The sequence below is a fragment of the Anser cygnoides genome, chromosome 10 (assembly GCF_040182565.1).
Source record: "Anser cygnoides isolate HZ-2024a breed goose chromosome 10, Taihu_goose_T2T_genome, whole genome shotgun sequence".
In the NCBI taxonomy this organism is placed as follows: domain Eukaryota; kingdom Metazoa; phylum Chordata; class Aves; order Anseriformes; family Anatidae; genus Anser; species Anser cygnoides.
The window spans coordinates 13,408,426-13,425,134 of NC_089882.1; the positions used below are offsets into that span (position 1 = coordinate 13,408,426).

At 46.0% G+C, this 16,709-nt stretch overlaps 1 long non-coding RNA gene across 1 annotated transcript in view; it reads left to right on the forward strand.

Annotated features, from left to right (window-relative positions):
- The first annotated feature begins 9,224 nt into the window (after positions 1-9,224).
- The window catches only part of LOC125183823 (uncharacterized), a 73,877-nt gene continuing 66,392 nt past the window's right edge, over positions 9,225-16,709 (forward strand). The window contains exon 1 of the long non-coding RNA XR_010833959.1: positions 9,225-9,643. This is a non-coding gene — a long non-coding RNA (uncharacterized lncRNA). The remainder of the gene's footprint in view (positions 9,644-16,709) is intronic.

The following is a 16,709-nucleotide window of genomic DNA, read 5'->3' on the forward strand; positions in this document are numbered from 1 at the left end:
CTTGGACCTTTCTAACTCCCTGCTGATTTCCTGAGGATTTTATTTGGAAAGGGCTTTCTGAACTATCAAGCTCCAGACCTCTGTTACTGCAAGCAGAAAATTGTTCAACACTTCTGTAAAACTTTGGCCTTACCGTGTCTTTTGAAAAAGAGATGGTGCCATAACACGGTGGGTTGAATGACCAGAACCTCATAGCTGTCATCCTAAATCTATCTGCAGGTGGTTTGCTACCTCTTTTCCCATCTGTGCTACCATAAGTCATTTGCAGCAAAGGCCAAATCCAAATGCATTTGCCTGAACTGCGGAATAAAACAGCAGCAACCGAAGATCTGCAAAGGGGGGAGAGCCAGGTGAAAAAGCAGAATGGAGAAACGGGGCTCTCTGGAAAGCTGACCTGAGGTTAGCTTCTGTCTGGGACTCAGGCTGGCGTTGTCCAAGGCTGTCCATCCTGGGCTGACAGCTGGTCTCCCCACACACCTCCATTTGATCAGATCTTCCCCTCCCTGATTTCTGCCCCCTCCGTTTTAGCCTTGAAGCTGAATGTGACACAGCTCGTGTCCCCCCTTTCATCACACCAAGCACCCTTTGCTCCTGAATTCCTTTTTCTGCAAGCAGCATTTGGGGACACAGATTGACTGAAAGCTGTGATGCAGCATAAGCAATACCAGAAATAGACTCTGAATGACCCAACAGGAGCCTAGTACCCACTAAAGGATTGAAAACACTTCTTGCTCCTTTTTGAAGAAAAATAATCCACCTGCTTTTGTACGCTCTCAGCAAGCCTTGCCTGATAGGCCTCTCCTTGGCAACCTCCCCACTCCCTTGCTCCAAAACTTTGCTTCTACCCATCTTCAAACCCTTTGGACCTATGATTTGTCCTTCCCTGACCTGCTGAAGGCAGGTGTTTCCCTCAGCATCCCTTCTCCACTAAGTGACTGGAGGGGGCTGTAATCTTCCAGGGCTGTGTTGTTTTAGTGGAAGTAATACTCCTCATCTTTTCCAGGCTCCTCCTACCTAATCCTATCTATTCTATATACATGCTGCTCTCTAATAACTACAGTGCAAGCGCAGTAGTAGATATTTTCATTTTTCAGGAGGTGACTGACAAACTAGATTGGTTGCTCAGTCCTGTCGTGTAGCAGCTGGGCTGTAGGACCAGTGGTGCCAGTGACTTCACCCAGGTCACACAGGCACAATCCTCGTTTAACCCTGAGGCTTTTTGCACCTTCCTGATTACTATTGTGTAGCAGTTCCTGAGCAGAATGAGCTGTCAGGTGCAAAGGGAAACAAAATTTATGTTTGGGATTTTTGGTGACCCCAAGTATGGCTGAACTGGATGCACTTTCCACTGCCCAGTTTCCACACAAGTTTATAGAAATTCGGTCCTTTCAGTGCTTTTCACCTCTTCTTGATCATTAAGATAAGGGATGCTAAGCAAATCACCCACTCCTTACATACTTCCCCCCACCTCACGGTTAGAATACATACATTGCGAAGAACCTCGGGGAAAGAGGGGTGTCCAGAAAGCCTCTATTCCTTTAGATTTATACCTAAAGCATCTTCTAAAGGGGACTCAGAAGTACAGCTGGGACCCATCAAGGCTGCCAGGAAAGAAAAGCAATTGGCAGAGACCACCGAACAGTCCAGATGATCCCATATTCCTGGGCTCAAATTCATGCCCCCCTCCATAAGTTCAAGGGTATTGAGATCAGATGTTTTTACTGACCTCATTATATACAGAGGGACCATCTGCAAAAGCTCAGATCTGGCTCCAAGCATCTTCCAAGTCCAGGTTTGGGATTTTGATTTGAACCTTTGCCTAACTCATTCAATCTCTGCCAGGGCACAACGAAAGTGTGGTGCAAGATACCAAGAATCTTCTCATTAGTAGGAGTGCTGGATCAGATTTTCGGCAAAGCTCAGCTCCTAGTCTTAAATCTTATTTCTGGCCTGCCTTTCAGATGTGGCCAACATCCTATGGCTCTCCTGCAACCCTGGCCTCTCCATCCTTGCCTATTTCACACCTATCTTCCAGATTAAGGAACCCATCCAAAAGCCTATTAATAGAGAATATAAACCTGACATACAGCGGTTGGTGATGCATGTATGGACCATCTCCACTTGCAAAGGTATGTTGTAAGTGATCCCTTCCAAAGGGAATGTGGGAGATCAACAGATTCTGCACGCTCCCAGATTCCCTGTAGGTCTCACACAGGCAAAACATTTCATAAATAGCAAGCAGCCGTGACAAGAGGCCTTTTCTCTTTCCTTTATTTTTAAAAATAGAATTGCATCTTTGAGATCCCATTGACAGCCATTCTCCCTTAACAATCTGCTTGACTCAACACAGGCCATGCTCTTGAGACTTGTTAAGGGAGGGCTGGGGAAGACATCTCTACACTGTTCTCTTCTTTCCTCCTTTCTTTAATCAAAGAAAAAAAACAGGGAAAGGAAGGGAAAAAAAAAAAAAGGAGGAGGAAGGCGAGGGGAAACCAATAGCCCCCTCCTCCCTATTCCTTGGTTTTCTCCTCTGTCTTCATGGCTGTCAGATGCTCCAACATTCCTTGCACGTAAATGTTTTGCTTCAAAAGTTAGAAGAAGAGAGGGAGAAAGAGAAACTGCATTGCACAGTCCCTGTTGATAAGGTTCAAAGAAGACAGACGCCTCAGAAGCACATGCAGTCTCTCCCTCTCTCCCTGTTACAAGGAAAAAAAGAAGAGCTAAATTTCATGGCAGAATTTGCTTTCTCCTGCTGCTGTTATCTTTCCTTGCACACAGACTGGAGGTAGGGGGAAGATAGAAACTGTCCTGTTTACCTTGCAATTTCTCTCCACCCCCAGCCCCCTTTGAAATGTCGTCTCTAAGCTGCTTTTTTACTCCCCATTTTTAATGGCATTTGTAAAAAGAAAGGAAAAAGTCTGGATGCATTTGTCTGCTGAGTTGTATTTTTTCTCACTGTTGTTTTAAAACTTCCAAGAAGCTAGGATGAGTCTAGCTGAGTTTACTCAAAGAAAAACCCTGCCAAAAGTCTTTGTTGCTCTTAATATTTCCCCAACATTGTCATTATCTGAATTTCCCTTTCCGCTACCCCTTGATATATCCCTCTAATTTTGCCTCCCTGCTCAGCACTGGAGTAGCAAGGAAACACCACTAAGTTATCACCACATTATTCATCTGGGGAATCCAGCCGAAGAATGCTTTGGCCTAGCAAAACAGTCACAGCCATCTGTCTTTCTGTTGTGCTAGGGGAGAAATGAGCACACAAAAAAGTAACCGAGAAACACACACTCACATTTACTAAAAAGAAAGAAACCCAAGAGCCATGAAAGTCAGAAACTAGCCACTGGAACCGGCAGTCACTGAGAATATTAAGATAGAGTTTCAGTCACTTCACTGAGATATTTCAGATGAGCCTGGTGAGCTAAAAGCCCTCCCTTTATTGCCTTCAAAAGGGAATTAAAATAGCTAGGAGATTGGTGTAGGGAAGTCTGTAAAAGTTAAAGAGCTCATCAGACTGTCCCCTCACTTCCCATCTGTCTAATAGAAGCATCAATCTGCTCAAGGTACAACGTCCCCTGCAAGGGCACCCTAGGACAAGTTCAGCTGGCAAATGAGGTTAATTCATGCTTTCTCTTTGAGGTGGATAGGACGCAGGTGGTGGGTAGGTACCTCCTTCCCTCTTCTCAAGCAGCGCGAAGTCTTTTGGCAGCAGCTTGGTTCCTGCTGGCCACACAGGGTGGTAGAGCTGTGCGTGGGATGAACTTCTGCTCATGTGGTCCAGCCTGGGGAGAATAAGGCTTCGACTGCCTAATCCCACTACACCTGATGAGAGCAGTTGTTCAATCCCTCTTGGATCTGATCAGCAGAAGAGCAGCTCTAAGACTGCACCCTGAAAATGTCCACGCATGCCCTGCAGCTGGGCTTCCTCTGCATCCTTTGCTGAAGAGCCACCTGTGAAGGGATGAGCTGGAGGGATGATCTGGTGCCTGGCGGGGCTGGAGATGAGGGAACGGAGGGGATTTGCCTCAGCAGTGAATATCAGAGTGCTTATCTTTTCCCTACTGTTGTTGCATCGACTGCCTGGGATGAGTTAACAACTCAGAAGTGGCATTTGAGGAGCACACAAAATGGGTTTGTCAAAATACAAATGATAAGAAAGACCCTTAGTGTTATCAGTGTTTACTAGTGAAAGCTGGCAGAGGAAGAAAAAAAACCCTGACTTATCCCAGGCTGTTAACTATATCCAGATTGTTGCTAAGTTAACAATTTCTACCAAACACAAAATGCTCTGTGTCTTCTCTATGTAGTCAGGAATTAATGCTATAGATGGAGAATATTCCTTGCACAGCAGTGCAGTGCTCCAGGAAGGCAATGGAAGCTGCAGGCTGCTTTGAGCCCATTGCACAGGCAGCAGAGCAGGGAGAGAGGCTTTTCAACTGAAAGCGATAAAATAGTCCCTGCTGCTCCTACCTGGATTTGGTCCCAGTACAGCAAAAAGCTCTTCTCCCTTCCTGGGTGTTTTCTGGCCAGAAAGAGAAGAAACTCAGAAAACTCTAAGAAGTGAAGACCCAGTGCAGCTTCTGCTTGGCCTGAACATCTGAAGAGATAAAAGACCTAAGCCCCACGCAGTTAACAGATAAGCAACGTTGTTACTATTGAGCTCTCTCCAAGTTCATGGATTTCATCCATGTGACGAAGGGTATCGCCTGTGCTGGATATCATTTAATGCTTCCCTAACCCGGGCTGCCCCAGGGGCACTGCTGAGAAATGACTTTACATTGAAAACAGCGTCATATTGCTTCATGGAAAGCCTTTGGAGTGGAAAGCTCTGGCGGGTCTTCCCAACAGGCCAACTCATGCTTCATGAAAGCAACTGGGCCACTTCCATTACTATACCTTTGGTTTTGCTGGGAAGCTTCACCTGACATCTGAATTCTGACTTCCCAGCTTAAGGGCAAATGTCCATGGCTGAAGCCTTTAAAAACAGCCCTGGAGTGCAGCAGGAGGGCTGGGTGCTCTGGAGTCTCCATTTCCCCTTGTCCTGTGAGCAGTCCTTGCTGCGCAGGGATGTTTCAGTTGCAGTCCCCATGCCAGGAAACATCCCATCTCCCTCAGCGCACACAGCCTTTCCCAATCACAAATGCTTGTGGTGTTAAGTGATCTGTCAATTGTGGCCATCAGGAAACAGAACAGAGAGCAAAAGTTGTTTCCCCATGAAAAACAGGGACAGAGGGAAAAAGAGAGACCGGGTTGTGCTGGGTATGGCTCTCCGCAGCCTGTGGTGCCGATTCTGCATCAGAAGAAGGGCATTTCGCAGCCAGCGGAGCAACCCTTCCCCAGAGCAGCAGGATACCTAGCGAGTGAGTCTGAAATCATTTCAGAGCTACCTGCATGCCTTTCCTTTTTAATTCATAGGCACAGGAGTTCAGATGGAAACTCCAAAGCTGTAACGGAGCAATTTGGGAACGCACTTTTATAAGCCACAATTCAAAATCTAGTTCCCCATGCGCCCATCTCAGATTCTGCGCTGTAAAAGAAGCATTTGGGGCAGAAGAACAAATCGCTTCAGAATAATGAAAGGAAGAGACTTAGACTTTGTCATCTACCCCGAAAAAATGTGAGTTCCCTTAGCAAACAATGGAACAGCAATAAACTTCCCAGTAGGTAAAAGAAAACCCATGCTGGCTACCGCTGTATATTCACAGCTGGCCTCACCTACCCTATTCTTGCCTGTGGGCATGAGATCAGCCTGTTCTGCAAGTCACCTCATTCTTGATGCCAAAAAACTAAAGTTCCTGCCCATCACATCTGAGGCAGACATTTTAAAGTTAAACACCTAGTCTGTTTTCAATTTTTCCTTCAAATACCAGAAGTGATTGCACCACATTATGGACTAATCGCCTGTCAAATTTAATTTCTTAAGCTGAAGCTGCTTTAGAGCCAAGTGAATGAAAAGGAAAAAATATCCTGTCCAAACCCACTAAATTATTATTTTTATGCCTGTACAGTTACCTATAAATGGGAGCTTTTCCTTAACCTTTTGGTTTAACTTTATGGCAAACACATTAATGTCAGACTAGGGCATTATATGCAAAATTTGATCTTCCAATAGGTCTTCATATCTAAACTGTAATGAACTGATTTTCATGAAAGTAGCTCTAGGTCCAGCTAGGAGCAAAGTCCTCGTCTGTAATTATTACTGAAGATCAAATACAGACCTTCGACATCGTTTCCTAGAGGCTATGTCTATATAATCTGTTGGAGCAAGACTTCCCACTTCATATATATCACAGTCTACCTAAAGATCTCATAGTGACACAAAGGTTTAATGCTGTTCAGTCCTAGGAAGGGACCTCGCTGATTTATTTGCTTGGTTTCCACCACAGAAAGATAAATGCCACTGACAGGGAGAACTGTGGTCAAAGAGTGGATTTGGTTGCATGCCTGAAACTAGGCTCAAACCCAGGTTCTCATTCCTCATGATTTTGGAGGGTAGATTTCAGATTTTGACAGGAGGCTGATGGAAGGGCATGTGGATATAAATCCACACATATTGGGAAAAATCTAAGAGAAATCTCAGTGTGAAAAGCTTTGGTGGGAACATCTTGTAGCTCAGCTGCTAAAATATCTAAAATTTGCGTCGCAGCATGGCTTAGTCTCTTGGCCCTGAGATTGTAGTAGCAGGAAGGACAAGGACTGAGGAAAATGGGAAACAGAGACCATAGCCCTTGAGGAACTGGAGGGAGAAGTGTTCCTAAGGCTTCCTAAGGAAAATTTAACTGAAACAGGAGAGAAGTAACATCAGAGGCTTCCAGTAAAGACAGTAACCCTACTGCTATCAATAACTATGATATCTTTGCGTTGGGAATATGTGCAGTGAATCTAAAATTTCCCCAATGATACATGTAGGTATCAATGGATTTTTTTTTATTTTTTTTTAACCTACTTAAGAAAACACAATACCAAAGCTAGAAAAATTACTTGGGAGGAAACAGCACTATCAAAAAGAAAGTTATTTTGGACTAATGTTGAAAAAAAGGAGGAAAATAAAAATTAAGATTGTCTGTGAACCAGTAGAAAACCTTTGAAGTAACTGTAATCATTTTTGATGTATTATCAGAGAGCAAGTCCAGCTCTGATTTGCTAGTGTTTTTCATCTGAAGATCCCAACATGCTTTATAGCCTCCCTCTGCCTCCATTCTTATAGGGAATCAGAAGGGAGATTCGTTACGGCTGAGTGCCTCAGGTCACATAGCCAACCACTGACTGACAGAGCTACCAAGTCTCCTACCTCCCAGATGCAGTCTAAGTTATTAATTTTCTCATGTGGGTGTAGCCTGTAGCTAATGAGAAGAAAGAACAGTGAAAAATAAAATTATCCCAGCTCCTACCGCCTTCCAGAAGTGTCCACCCCATTTTGTTAATGGCTGATCTAACCTGAAGTCTCTCTCATTTCCACCATTTTCACCCTGGTTGGCTCAGTCGTCTCCCCGACTGGTGATTTAACTGCCCGCCGCTGCACTGAGCATCGTGGCAACCCCTTGTGTAGCCAGAGGTGGAAATGTTTAATGGGGAACAGGGCGTGTGCTTCTGAAATGGTAAGAATAATTGCGAAATCAGCAGTTCTATGCGCAAACTATCATCAGTAAGCAAGTTACCAGCCAACAGCATGCATCTTAAACAAGATATTGCCTGAAAGACTTCAGGAAATTTTACAAGGCTTCTTCCAACTTTTTAAGAGATAATGGGCTGCACCTGAACGCAGTGGTTTCACAGCTCACATGTAAACCCATGCACAATGAGATAAAGGGTTTGCTCTCATTTTGGCATAGCGGAGCAAAGGGTGAGGAGTGCTGCTGAAGTCTCTGCCAAATCCACACTTCTCCCGGGTCTGCTCTGCCTTCACATGCAGCTCACCAGCATGGGGGAGCTGAGGAGGGAAAAGCACTTCTAGTCCCTCCTCTAACACACAGAAATCTCCCTTCTTGTCATCTAGAAAGAGGCTTTGAAAATGAATGGGGCTGGTTCAGCAGCTGTCCCTGGTAAATTCATTCTGCTGGTGTACATTCATCCGTTCATTCAGGGCTAGCACCTCTGTGGAAGCAGGTATTACGGTGTAGTTTTCATCTGACGGAATTGGCTACGGTGCTTAGGGCTTTGAGCAGCTCAGTGTGGCAGGATTTTAGAGAGAAGCTTTGCAAAAGGAAGGGCAGTAGGTGCAGGTGAAACACAAAGTGTGCCCACAAAAAAAAAGCCCAGGAATACAACTGTCCCCCTCCCCCTGCTCTCCCTCTCTTCTATTTCAACACACACACTCACCAGTTTTATTAGAGCCAACTTGAGAAAGGCAGCAAGCATGGCAAGCATGAAGGTCTGAGTATTAGTCTGGAAATAAGATGAATAAATAGCCTTGGGAGAATGCTTGCCTGCTATCTCCCCAGCCGCAGCCCCTTGCCTCTCTGGGGAATTGCTGCTCCACGTACAAATTGGTTGGTCTGATGAAATTTTTTCCCCTCTCTATCCCATGTCCATTGCTGTCTCTGGCTCTCCATGGGCCCGACCTCCAGGGCAGACCCCAGCCACATCCTGAATCCACACCCAGAGCCAGCCTGATGCCACCCTTACCCTGTTACTCCACTGTCTTTAGGAAGGAAACCTGGGTCCCAGGCTGTGCAGGACCACCGTTCCCTCTGGTGGGTCTCTGGGGTGGACAGCCTGGGACGTGGCTCTCACTGCAGAATTCACCTGTCCCCCGCCCCGACGTGGACACAGCCAGTGCCTGGTTTCTCCTTGGCTATGTGCCTTTGCAGGCTTACAGCCAGCTGGTGGGAAACACAAGATAATGAGAGCTTGGGTGGAAATTGTGCTGGCTGAATCCAGCCTATTTAATGTGTCCAGAGAAACTCTCTATTTTTTCAAAAGAGATGCAGAAAACAGGGGATGATTCTCCATTGTTCTGAGCGTTACTGGCAATAGAAATGGAAAATATCCTGGACCAAGCCAAGAGCTGCTCGACACTTGGGGGAATAGGGAGGTGTAAAAGTTGTCTGCCAGCTGCCTTATCCCTTCTTCCTGCCTTGGAGTCAGACAGGGCTTAGAGAGCAGCCAGCAGCTGGGTGTCCCACCTGCACCTCCTGCTCCCTGCCACGCACCGCAGTCCTCTCTGCACAGCACCAACCCTGCCGTGATTGCCTCAGGGAACTAAACCAGCAGAGGATTATTCACTTCTTTGTAGAGTTACTTCTCCTATCCTGCCACGCTGTGTGTGAAAGTGTACCCCCGACAAATGAACGGGGGGGGGTCTCAGATCTGGGTGTGCATCAGAAGGTCTGGCCAGCACAGAGCAACAGCCCTCCTCAATTCCTGCTTGGCTCCTCCGAGAGGTCCGTCCTGCTGAAGTGGCTGAGGGTCAGGCTGGATAACAGAAAATAGGAGAACAACCTTCAAACTAGTGGCTTAAAAGGGTTTGAGTTTCTAAGTATTTGGATAATGGAAATACCTGCAATCAGACAGCACCAGAGAGGAACTGCTCCGGAGAAATCAAGGCTCAGAGGATGGATTGATGTCAACAGTCCCATCTTCAACAAGGATGAACCCTCTGAATCCGCTCATTCAACTCTGCAGGAAAACTCTCTCTCAAAAGGTTAGTGTAAAAGGAAAGGGAGGGTGGGAATGCTCTTTATATGAACCCAGGCATCCTGCCTGAGAGTAAAAGAAACACCCATTAACTTCAAAGCCTGGCTTGTTTGTGTCTTCCTTTGAGAGGAGAGAGCCCCAAGGAAACATCTTTATTTAGAGGGCTCCAGAGAGATATTCTGTGCTGAGTGGAGAGGAGCACCAGGCCAGGAACCAGGGATCCAGCTTCCCTGCCAATGCCAGCCTTATAATTAGGTGTGGCTGGGTTTTGCATGGGAAGGACGGGCAGGCAAGGTCCCAGGGCCATTTGAAAATGATTGGAAAAAGTTGCCATAAATGCATTGTAATGAACAATCTCCTGCCAGCCCCCAGGGAACCGAGAGGAGGTGGGGAAGCTCAAACAAGTTGATCCCTAATAGGTCTTTTCCATCTCTGATTTCTATGATGTGCTGTACACAAAGCAAGGAGCAGCAGCTAAAATCAATGCACAGCCCGAGCTAAGCGGAGAGGTTTTAATCAATCTGAGAAGCCGTTTATTGTGAGGATGCAACAAAGTGACAGAGATTATCACTATTACACATGAAACTGGAACATGGAAAACAAAAAAGAAGCATTGAGCTCTTGCTTCGAGGGGGTTGGAAAGTGCACCAGTCGTCTCTCTCTTGGACTTAATAGTGGCATAGCAAGAGACAATAAACTGGGGAGGGGAGTAGAGACTGGGGATGATTAAGTCTCAGCTAGTGATCAACGCTGGGTTTACAACAGGAATGTGCTTGCCTCCCTAAGCCTGGGAAGGAGAAGACAGCTTAGCCCCTAAGGTGAATGATGTTTTCCTTTGACAGATCTGTGTGAAATATTGAGGAGCTGTGAGCAGGTTGGCTGGAAGGACAGTCTGTAGGAGGGCAGATGTTTGGGCCATTGAAGGAAGAGTAAATAAATATCTTACATGTATGTCTGAGCTGCAAGAGAGAACTGGCCATTTCTCTAGTGGCTGGAGAGAATGGAGGTTCAATATATTTGCTACAAATGCACTTCTTCTAGAGAAAGACACCCTCTGAATTTCTGCCACCTTCTGTGAGGGATTTGCCTGGCCCAGTCAGCCACTGGCCTCCACTGACCGCTTTGACCAAACCAGCTCCACTCAGAGAGGAGCCTCCCCAAATTTCAGTGGCCAGGATCCCTGCCAGACCTTGCACCAAGTGCCAGAAAAAAGTCAATCTCCTGTCATAAAACACTAGAAAATGCAGTGCAACTGGAGCCATTTTTTCACTGCTTTTCAGCTGTGTCCTCACTCACATCAGCACGTATGCATTTTCCATCCCCATTTTCACTCCAAAACTTTCTCCAAAACCATGGTTGTAAGAAATAACAGGCTGAACAATCACCTGAGAGCTGCAGAGAGGAGAAAACCCAAACAAAACAAAACATTCATTAATTCCTCTTTAAGGTACCTTTTCCCCCTGCCTCCCCAAAATGGGAGATGTTGGGGGCTGGCAAGGAGGAGGGAAGATCCCAGCAGAACAGCCTAACTATAAAAATACAAGTGCAGTTGCTAAAAGCCCAATCTATTTTCAAATGATGTGCTCTAATGGAATGTTGCTGTACATCTTTTGATGAGACAGGAGTCTATTTAAAAAGACAGGCGCTTTCGAATGTGCTTTTAAACCCCGTCTGTCAATTAGAACAACATCAAGGGTTCAGTGGCTGGGAAAAAAGATGACAGTAATGAAAAGCTGGGAGGGCAGCAGAATAAAAGAAAGATAAAGACAAAAAAAAAAAAAAAAAAAAAAGACAAGAGGAAAAGAAAGAAAGCAGTATTAAAAAAAAAAAAGGAAAAAAAAAGAAAGGTAATGAAAGTAAAGCAGAATAAAGATTCATAAAGAATAGGGCAGAATAAAGATTCATGGCGCAAGATTGCACTCATTTGTTCCCCCCAAATTATATATTCATTCGTAGCCGAGAAGGTTGCTGAGTACAGGTAAGTAGAAAATTCAATGCCTCTTAAAATCTGATTCCCTGCATTACTCAGCATCTCTAAGTCGGGGGAAGAAAATGGTGCTCAGCCTCTCCCTGGATGTATCTCACACTGGGAGCTCTCCCTGCAGCCTTGCTAAAGACACGCACAAATGTAAGAAGATAATTTAATCTTGGAGAGGCACTCAGATACTAAGGTGAGGAGTACTGTAGGGAAAAAGCCCGTGAGGAAATTTATAACTGGTATTAAGTGCAGGAGTGAGAGAGCAGTAAATAAGGCACCAAGCCACAAAGTGAACCCAGGAGGAAACAAAACATTGGGCTGGGTGTCCCCGAGGGGAAGGCGACTGACCCGTGTGCAGGAGGGGTTGTAGGAGGCGAAGCTGTGGGTGGACAGGGTATTAGAGGTGGGTGCAGCACACAGACACCAGGGCTGACATCTCTGGGCATGAGGTGCAGCTCCTGCCATGCTAATAGTGCTTCTAGAATCATTTTGAGCATACTATTTCCTTCATCAAAAAAAAAAAAAAAAAAAAGAGAAAAATTAAAAAGGAGGAAAATCCTAAAAATTCCATCATTTAGCACCATTTTGTCTCTCCCCTCTCCCGCCTTGGGTCACTGGCATGCTGAAAGCCTTTTGATCCAATACATTGACCTCTGTCACTTGGGCTAATGACAGAGATGGATAGCAGTAATAAGCTGCTGTGGTCTGCCAGGGTAAGGACTGCGGGGAGGAGGTGGCACATGCATGCTGCCTTTAACCCCGGCTGCTGGCAGCTGTCCCCAGCCTGCTCCCTGTGCTCCGTCACCGCATCACGGCACAATGCAGCCTGTCTTGATTGGCTTTTCTCAGGGCCACGGCCAGCTTTGGTGGCTCGGTCTCCCTTCTTGACCTGTGTGGCAACGAGGCAAGGTGTCCTCAGGGTGCTCGGTGAGCCCATGCTCTGGCTGCTCTAGCTGTGTGCAGTACCAAACCCCAAGGCACCATGCTACACATTGTCAGCTTTTCTCTGCTTTCTCAAGTCTAGTGCCTAAACTCACCCTGACGGAAGACAGAGGTCTAAATATTCCCATGGCTGCCAGCTGCAGTCTCTCCAAGCCCCAGCTCCTGTTTTGCAGAACTTTCCCCTGCAAGTGGGATTTCATGAGGCTCACCTGAAGCAGCAGAGCCTGTGTCTGCACCACCAGAAAGCACCCTGCTGCCTCTCCTACAAACCTGAGGCCATGCTGTCCTGCAAGAAGAGCAGAGATTTCAGCAGAACAAGTTGAGTTTTTCACCCTTTGCATTGCAGAAAAGAGAAGCACTTGCCAATAAAAAGTCCTGAGCTCTCACTCCTCTGGCTGGGATTTAGAGACTTTTGTTTAGTTGGTTTCTACAACTATACATTGTTTATGGCCACTGTTGCAGCGAGCCTTAAAAAGTCACAACATTTAACACACCCGGTTCCTCGAGAAACTAAATAAATCTCCCTCCCCATTTCCCTTTTGCTGCTTTGTGGAGTTGTTCATAAAACCCGGGGCACTATTTCTCCAGGTTTAAATGCAGACATTTGCCTGGGGGCACGCAGACCACGATCCCTTTGCAGGAAGCTATGGGCAGGGGCAGCACCACAGCAGGGTTACAGCACCCAGGGTCTTGGTGAGGGCTGGTGTGTGCTGTGCCCTGCTCTGCACGAAGTATGGCCCAGAGGTGGCAATGTGCTCGTTAAACCACCCTGACGAGGAATCCTCTCTCCAGATTATAGCCAAGTGGACAGACACACCTGGATGGGCAAAGCTGGAGGGTTTGCATGGCTTTCCTCACACGGCGTCTGGAGAAAGGCTGGGCAATCTCTCTCCCGTGGGCTCTGCTTCCATGCCAGTGTAAATAGCTTAGCCTGCAGGGAGAGAGGTAGTAAAAGGAATGTGCTAACGTGAAATACTTTGTATTTTTGCAGAATTGGCTAAGGTATGGTGACTTGTTGCCCTTCCTATTAGCTTTCTTAAATACCTCAGCCCTGTTTCTGTACAAAACAGAGCTTGTTCACCATGTGTCCCCCACCCAAAAAAAAATGCTTTGCAAGTATTAGCCACGCTAAGATGTTAATTGGTGTTAAATATTGGGGCTGGAGTTTTCTATGGCAGGCAAGGGAATTTAGAGTCCCAAAGACTCTTGTACCTAATTCCATTAGGTCTAACTCCATATATATAATAAAAAACCACAGGGAAACAATTAATGGCAGAGCTGGCTGCTGCAGAAAGCTCACAGCCTCAGAAACGTGAACATTTTATTAGACCTCAGCACCTGAAGGCATTCCTTCATGTTCACCAAAGGCTGACCCACCAGACTCAAATTTCTAAGGTGCCCATTCCACTTGGGGAAAATGAGCACAGCTCCACCACGTGCAAGCCAGTCCCCATTTGCTGTCCCCATGGTGGAGGCCAGTGTCCCCATCCCTTGAGGACTGGGCCCTATCTGTGCTGGGAAGAAGGGTACATCTCACAGTGTTGGGCATACAGCAGGGGACCAGCGCAGGGTGCAGGATCACACCAGCGCTCAGCCCAGGAGGCACCTCCCCAGGCATTGTGCCTGGGGATGATGCTCAGGGTTTAGGGTGCTCAGGGGGCCAGGATCCCCCTCTCCCCAAGCTTTGCCTCCCACGCAGGCACCAGGCGGACACCCACCCTCCCAGCTGAGATGTTCTCCTCCCTGTCTGGAGGTGGATCCAACGCAGGCCGCGAGGTGCTCAGGCACTCCGTCAGAGAGGACGGTGTAAGTACCTCCACAGAGTGGGTGTGTTTAAGCAGCTACTGCTCGGATCTTCAGTCATCATTACCCAGAGAAACCAGCTGTTCTTCTGCTATTTATGATCCCCCCCTTAAATCTACCCTCCCTATGACTCAACCCACAGGCTTTAAAGTGTGCAGTGTATTGACATTTATATAGTACATTTCATACACTTCCTCTCAAAGCTTTTTACAAAGCCATGAATTACATACCTGTCATCCACTGAATTCATTCATCCAAAAAAGAAGCAGTCATTACGCACTCGGCAATAAGCCTCATAACACTACCCGCCATTGAGTTTGTGTATGTGTGCACCAAGGAGATAAAGTTACTTTAATGCCATCTCTGCTATTAATGCAACAGAGAGCAAGGGAGGGGAAGGATGGGGGGATGGGACGAGTGATGGGTGGGAGGGTCTGGGTCTTTCTCCGTACCAAGATGTGGAGATGAAGCATACATTAGCTTCTTAAGAGGCTGCAGCTGCAGGGAAGTAATTATGTGAGTGGCAAGGTGCCTTCATCCCTGTCTATAGGGGAGATAATAAAACAATGGAATACTTTGCATTTGTTTTGCTCCTTTCATTCGGGGATCCCAAAGTGCTTTTTAGACATTAATTAATTCTCATTAAAGAAAAAAGAAAAGCAACACCACACCACAACTCTGGAGAAGATCTCATTTTGGAGATGGAGGCACTGACAGGTTTGCAAACTTTCTCCAAGCTGCAGGAAGAGTTAGTGGCAGAAATAAAACCCTGGAGTCTTGATTCCCTGATCAGTGGTCCAGCTCATAGACTCACCTCCTTTTCATCCACGCTTATCAACCCTGTTTCTTTTTAATCAGTATTCCAGCGGGATGGCTTTCACTGTTCAGGTATAGGATGCCTTTACTTTTGTCTCAATGAACCAAGCATATGCAGAGCAGCAAATTAATATCCCTGGACTTGATTGCAGATAGACAAAAAACGCTGCCTTCAGATTCCAGTGATTTTAAGATGTATTTTCCCCCAACCCTGTAAAACCCATCTGTGCTGAGAGGAACTGACAGGGACCAGTTCAAAGCCATAAGGACTGAGCTGAATTTGCTGCATCCTGTGACCTCAGAATGTCATTGCAGCACTGTAGGCAACAGCAGAGGAAGAGGAATTAGGGTAAATGGTGGGGTAAAAGTTGGCTTAGGAATAACATACCACAGGGTTTATTCTTTTCAGGGGAAATCCAAGACATGGGCAAATATGGAGCCATTTGCATGTGTTCCCTGTTTTAGATTCTTGGAAGCTTGAAGCAACTTGAAGTGTTGAGGCATTAATGACTCCCACATACCCAGTCCTAATCACTTTAGATCTGAGGTCTTTAAGATATTTATCTTCTATATAATATTGGGTTGTCCAAGGAGTGCCACCTCCTTTAACAGACATGGTCAGCTCTGCTCATTGCAAGCAATGGCTTATGCAAGAGTTGTCACATCACCCTTGCATCAGAGTCCTTGGGTTGTACTGACTTCCACTCTATAGGATAAATATGATCATACTTCCATTAGAATAATATGTCTCTTTTTCCAAGGGATCTGAGCAATCAAGACAGAGCTAAGTGAGAAAGCGTTTTGATATTCAAAAATATATTCAAAAATATATTCAAAAATATTTCCCATCTCTCAATGGAAAGGGGCTACTCCTGTCTAGAGCGAATGAAGAAGAAGTTGGGGATGGGGAACAGCATATATGTTCCCACATAAAGTGTGGGAAAAGAAAGCGCCACCATCCTCATCTTTCCTATTCAAAGATATGCAAGAGGAAAACTGATTTTTTTTCTTTTTTTCTGGTATCACCGTTAGGTGGTATTTCAGAGCCACTACCAGTAGTTTCATTCATTTTAGACGGGCAGGAACAAACTTAACTTTACAATAAAATGAGTCCTGATAAATCTCCTGTAGAAATACCATCAACTCATGATTCCCAGTCTATGAACCATGTCCTGGACTGTTCTGTCAGTGCTTGGAAAGGATGAGTCCACATCCACAATGGCTGTTCAAGAGACCTGTGTCTCTCTGCCTGACTCCTGCTCAGGCCTCTTACCAATTTCTGCATATACTAATGATGAAGGTCATCCAGGTTATGAAATGACTCTCAACATTTCTGGTCAGGAACAGAGGACCAAAATAAGAAGCCTGCTTTGCATTTTCTGAAAGTATCTCCTTGCTCAGAATACAACCTGCCAAGCACTCTCCCAGCTCTGACAATTTCCAGGTGACACCACCACTCAGCTTATATCAAAGCATCCACAAGGAGTGATTACACAGACAATCCAGTAGATGGTTAGGCATACAGACAGATAAA